The sequence below is a fragment of the Salvelinus namaycush genome, chromosome 7 (genome assembly GCF_016432855.1).
Source record: "Salvelinus namaycush isolate Seneca chromosome 7, SaNama_1.0, whole genome shotgun sequence".
NCBI lineage: Eukaryota > Metazoa > Chordata > Actinopteri > Salmoniformes > Salmonidae > Salvelinus > Salvelinus namaycush.
The window spans coordinates 53,874,388-53,881,044 of NC_052313.1; the positions used below are offsets into that span (position 1 = coordinate 53,874,388).

At 47.2% G+C, this 6,657-nt stretch overlaps 1 protein-coding gene across 1 annotated transcript in view; it reads right to left on the reverse strand.

The window, feature by feature from the left end:
- LOC120050838 (coiled-coil domain-containing protein 81-like) overlaps positions 1-6,657 on the reverse strand; it is a 28,376-nt gene that overhangs the window by 18,478 nt on the left and 3,241 nt on the right. The gene's annotated exons all lie outside the window — the stretch shown is intronic.

The following is a 6,657-nucleotide window of genomic DNA, read 5'->3' on the forward strand; positions in this document are numbered from 1 at the left end:
TATCTCTATCCCATTCCCAACATGCTCTCCACAGACAGCCATCTTAGTGTGTTAATATGTCTATCTCTATCCCATTCCCAACATGCTCTCCACAGACAGCCATCTTAGTGTGTTAATATGTCTATCTCTATCCCATTCCCAACATGTTCTCCACAGACAGCCATCTTAGTGTGTTAATATGTCTATCTCTATCCCATTCCCAACATGTTCTCCACAGACAGCCATCTTAGTGTGTTAATATGTCTATCTCTATCCCATTCCCAACATGCTCTCCACAGACAGCCATCTTAGTGTGTTAATATGTCTATCTCTATCCCATTCCCAACATGCTCTCCACAGACAGCCATCTTAGTGTGTTAATATGTCTATCTCTATCCCATTCCCAACATGTTCTCCACAGACAGCCATCTTGGTGTGTTAATATGTCTATCTCTATCCCATTCCCAACATGCTCTCCACAGACAGCTATCTTAGTGTGTTAATATGTCTATCTCTATCCCATTCCCAACATGCTCTCCACAGACAGCCATCTTAGTGTGTTAATATGTCTATCTCTATCCCATTCCCAACATATTCTCCACAGACAGCCATCTTAGTGTGTTAATATGTCTATCTCTATCCCATTCCCAACATGTTCTCCACAGACAGACATCTTAGTGTGTTAATATGTTTATCTCTATCCCATTCCCAACATGCTCTCCACAGACAGCCATCTTAGTGTGTTAATATGTCTATCTCTATCCCATTCCCAACATGCTCTCCACAGACAGCCATCTTAGTGTGTTAATATGTCTATCTCTATCCCATTCCCAACATGTTCTCCACAGACAGCCATCTTAGTGTGTTAATATGTCTATCTCTATCCCATTCCCAACATGTTCTCCACAGACAGCCATCTTAGTGTGTTAATATGTCTATCTCTATCCCATTCCCAACATGCTCTCCACAGACAGCCATCTTAGTGTGTTAATATGTCTATCTCTATCCCATTCCCAACATGTTCTCCACAGACAGCCATCTTAGTGTGTTAATATGTCTATCTCTATCCCATTCCCAACATGTTCTCCACAGACAGCCATCTTAGTGTGTTAATATGTCTATCTCTATCCCATTCCCAACATGCTCTCCACAGACAGGGCTGGGAAGTTGAGCTGGACCAGTGGCACATCCCCTGCAGTGATGACGGACGGACAGACGGATGGCACAGGCACACACATAGAAATACAATGACTAGAACGGACAATGTCATTGTGTTGCTCCTGCTAAAAACAACACTTGGATTTAGACACACAGCTGTGCACTGGGTTTTCTCATTCATTCTCTTTCATCAGCTCCTTTCCTGAGGACGGCTCACCTCTCACAGTTCTGGGTGACTTTAACCTCCCCACGTCTACCTTTGACTCATTCCTCTCTGCCTCCTTCTTTCCACTCCTCTCCTCTTTTGACCTCACCCTCTCACCTTCCCCCCCTACTCACAAGGCAGGCAATACGCTTGACCTCATCTTTACTAGATGCTGTTCTTCCACTAACCTCATTGCAACTCCCCTCCAAGTCTCCGACCACTACCTTGTATCCTTTTCCCTCTCGCTCTCATCCAACACTTCCCACACTGCCCCTACTCGGATGGTATCGCGCCGTCCCAACCTTCGCTCTCTCTCCCCCGCTACTCTCTCCTCTTCCATCCTATCATCTCTTCCCTCTGCTCAAACCTTCTCCAACCTATCTCCTGATTCTGCCTCCTCAACCCTCCTCTCCTCCCTTTCTGCATCCTTTGACTCTCTATGTCCCCTATCCTCCAGGCCGGCTCGGTCCTCCCCTCCCGCTCCGTGGCTCGACGACTCATTGCGAGCTCACAGAACAGGGCTCCGGGCAGCCGAGCGGAAATGGAGGAAAACTCGCCTCCCTGCGGACCTGGCATCCTTTCACTCCCTCCTCTCTACATTTTCCTCTTCTGTCTCTGCTGCTAAAGCCACTTTCTACCACTCTAAATTCCAAGCATCTGCCTCTAACCCTAGGAAGCTCTTTGCCACCTTCTCCTCCCTCCTGAATCCTCCTCCCCCTCCCCCCCCCCTCCTCCCTCTCTGCAGATGACTTCGTCAACCATTTTGAAAAGAAGGTCGACGACATCCGATCCTCGTTTGCTAAGTCAAACGACACCGCTGGTTCTGCTCACACTGCCCTACCCTGTGCTCTGACCTCTTTCTCCCCTCTCTCCCCAGATGAAATCTCGCGTCTTGTGACGGCCGGCCGCCCAACAACCTGCCCGCTTGACCCTATCCCCTCCTCTCTTCTCCAGACCATTTCCGGAGACCTTCTCCCTTACCTCACCTCGCTCATCAACTCATCCTTGACCGCTGGCTACGTCCCTTCCGTCTTCAAGAGAGCGAGAGTTGCACCCCTTCTGAAAAAACCTACACTCGATCCCTCCGATGTCAACAACTACAGACCAGTATCCCTTCTTTCTTTTCTCTCCAAAACTCTTGAACGTGCCGTCCTTGGCCAGCTCTCCTGCTATCTCTCTCAGAATGACCTTCTTGATCCAAATCAGTCAGGTTTCAAGACTAGTCATTCAACTGAGACTGCTCTTCTCTGTATCACGGAGGCGCTCCGCACTGCTAAAGCTAACTCTCTCTCCTCTGCTCTCATCCTTCTAGACCTATCGGCTGCCTTCGATACTGTGAACCATCAGATCCTCCTCTCCACCCTCTCCGAGTTGGGCATCTCCGGCGCGGCCCACGCTTGGATTGCGTCCTACCTGACAGGTCGCTCCTACCAGGTGGCGTGGCGAGAATCTGTCTCCTCACCACGCGCTCTCACCACTGGTGTCCCCCAGGGCTCTGTTCTAGGCCCTCTCCTATTCTCGCTATACACCAAGTCACTTGGCTCTGTCATAACCTCACATGGTCTCTCCTATCATTGCTATGCAGACGACACACAATTAATCTTCCCCTTTCCCCCTTCTGATGACCAGGTGGCGAATCGCATCTCTGCATGTCTGGCAGACATATCAGTGTGGATGACGGATCACCACCTCAAGCTGAACCTCGGCAAGACGGAGCTGCTCTTCCTCCCGGGGAAGGACTGCCCGTTCCATGATCTCGCCATCACGGTTGACAACTCCATTGTGTCCTCCTCCCAGAGCGCTAAGAACCTTGGCGTGATCCTGGACAACACCCTGTCGTTCTCAACTAACATCAAGGCGGTGGCCCGCTCCTGTAGGTTCATGCTCTACAACATCCGCAGAGTACGACCCTGCCTCACACAGGAAGCGGCGCAGGTCCTAATCCAGGCACTTGTCATCTCCCGTCTGGATTACTGCAACTCGCTGTTGGCTGGGCTCCCTGCCTGTGCCATTAAACCCCTACAACTCATCCAGAACGCCGCAGCCCGTCTGGTGTTCAACCTTCCCAAGTTCTCTCACGTCACCCCGCTCCTCCGCTCTCTCCACTGGCTTCCAGTTGAAGCTCGCATCCGCTACAAGACCATGGTGCTTGCCTACGGAGCTGTGAGGGGAACGGCACCTCAGTACCTTCAGGCTCTGATCAGGCCCTACACCCAAACAAGGGCACTGCGTTCATCCACCTCTGGCCTGCTCGCCTCCCTACCACTGAGGAAGTACAGTTCCCGCTCAGCCCAGTCAAAACTGTTCGCTGCTCTGGCACCCCAATGGTGGAACAAACTCCCTCACGACGCCAGGACAGCGGAGTCAATCACCACCTTCCGGAGACACCTGAAACCCCACCTCTTTAAGGAATACCTAGGATAGGATAAAGCAATCCTTCTGACCCCCCCCCCCCCCCCTTAAAAGATTTAGATGCACTATTGTAAAGTGGCTGTTCCACTGGATGTCATAAGGTGAATGCACCAATTTGTAAGTCGCTCTGGATAAGAGCGTCTGCTAAATGACTTAAATGTAATGTTAAATGATCATACTGTTTCTATGGGACACATTGCTGGTATCAGTGTAACATACTGTTTCTATGGGACACATTGCTGGTATCAGTGTAACATACTGTTTCTATGGGACACATTGCTGGTATCAGTGTAACATACTGTTTCTATGGGACACATCGCTGGTATCAGTGTAACATACTGTTTCTATGGGACACATTGCTGGTATCAGTGTAACACACTGTTTCTATGGGACACATTGCTGGTATCAGCGTAACACACTGTTTCTATGGGACACATTGCTGGTATCAGTGTAACACACTGTTTCTATGGGACACATTGCTGGTATCAGCGTAACACACTGTTTCTATGGGACACATTGCTGGTATCAGTGTAACACACTGTTTCTATGGGACACATTGCTGGTATCAGCGTAACACACTGTTTCTATGGGACACATTGCTGGTATCAGTGTAACACACTGTTTCTATGGGACACATTGCTGGTATCAGCGTAACACACTGTTTCTCTGGGACACATTGCTGGTATCAGTGTAACATACTGTTTCTATGGGACACATTGCTGGTATCACTGTAACATAGTGTTTCTATGGGACACATTGCTGGTATCAGTGTAACATACTGTTTCTATGGGACACATTGCTGGTATCAGTGTAACGTACTGTTTCTATGGGACACATTGCTGGTATCAGTGTAACACACTGTTTCTATGGGACACATTGCTGGTATCAGTGTAACACACTGTTTCTATGGGACACATTGCTGGTATCACTGTAACATACTGTTTCTATGGGACACATTGCTGGTATCAGTGTAACACACTGTTTCTATGGGACACATTGCTGGTATCAGTGTAACACACTGTTTCTATGGGACACATTGCTGGTATCAGTGTAACATACTGTTTCTATGGGACACATTGCTGGTATCAGTGTAACACACTGTTTCTATGGGACACATTGCTGGTATCAGTGTAACATACTGTTTCTATGGGACACATTGCTGGTATCAGTGTAACATACTGTTTCCATGGGACACATTGCTGGTATCAGTGTAACACACTGTTTCTATGGGACACATTGCTGGTATCAGCGTAACACACTGTTTCTATGGGACACATTGCTGGTATCAGTGTAACACACTGTTTCTATGGGACACATTGCTGGTATCAGTGTAACATACTGTTTCTATGGGACACATTGCTGGTATCAGTGTAACACACTGTTTCTATGGGACACATTGCTGGTATCAGTGTAACACACTGTTTCTATGGGACACATTGCTGGTATCAGTGTAACATACTGTTTCTATGGGACACATTGCTGGTATCAGTGTAACATACTGTTTCTATGGGACACATTGCTGGTATCAGTGTAACATACTGTTTCTATGGGACACATTGCTGGTATCAGTGTAACACACTGTTTCTATGGGACACATTGCTGGTATCAGTGTAACACACTGTTTCTATGGGACACATTGCTGGTATCAGTGTAACACACTGTTTCTATGGGACACATTGCTGGTATCAGTGTAACATACTGTTTCTATGGGACACATTGCTGGTATCAGTGTAACACACTGTTTCTGTGGGACACATTGCTGGTATCAGTGTAACACACTGTTTCTATGGGACACATTGCTGGTATCAGTGTAACACACTGTTTCTATGGGACACATTGCTGGTATCAGTGTAACAGACTGTTTCTGTGGGACACATTGCTGGTATCAGTGTAACATACTGTTTCTATGGGACACATTGCTGGTATCAGTGTAACACACTGTTTCTCTGGGACACATTGCTGGTATCAGTGTAACACACTGTTTCTATGGGACACATTGCTGGTATCAGCGTAACACACTGTTTCTATGGGACACATTGCTGGTATCAGTGTAACATACTGTTTCTATGGGACACATTGCTGGTATCAGCGTAACACACTGTTTCTATGGGACACATTGCTGGTATCAGTGTAACACACTGTTTCTATGGGACACATTGCTGGTATCAGTGTAACACACTGTTTCTATGGGACACATTGCTGGTATCAGTGTAACACACTGTTTCTGTGGGACACATTGCTGGTATCAGTGTAACACACTGTTTCTATGGGACACATTGCTGGTATCAGTGTAACACACTGTTTCTATGGGACACATTGCTGGTATCAGTGTAACACACTGTTTCTGTGGGACACATTGCTGGTATCAGTGTAACACACTGTTTCTATGGGACACATTGCTGGTATCAGTGTAACACACTGTTTCTCTGGGACACATTGCTGGTATCAGTGTAACACACTGTTTCTATGGGACACATTGCTGGTATCAGCGTAACACACTGTTTCTATGGGACACATTGCTGGTATCAGCGTAACACACTGTTTCTATGGGACACATTGCTGGTATCAGTGTAACACACTGTTTCTATGGGACACATTGCTGGTATCAGTGTAACATAGTGTTTCTATGGGACACATTGCTGGTATCAGTGTAACACACTGTTTCTATGGGACACATTGCTGGTATCAGTGTAACATACTGTTTCTATGGGACACATCGCTGGTATCAGTGTAACATAGTGTTTCTATGGGACACATTGCTGGTATCAGTGTAACATAGTGTTTCTATGGGACACATTGCTGGTATCAGTGTAACACACTGTTTCTATGGGACACATTGCTGGTATCACTGTAACATACTGTTTCTATGGGACACATTGCTGGTATCAGTGTAACACACTGTT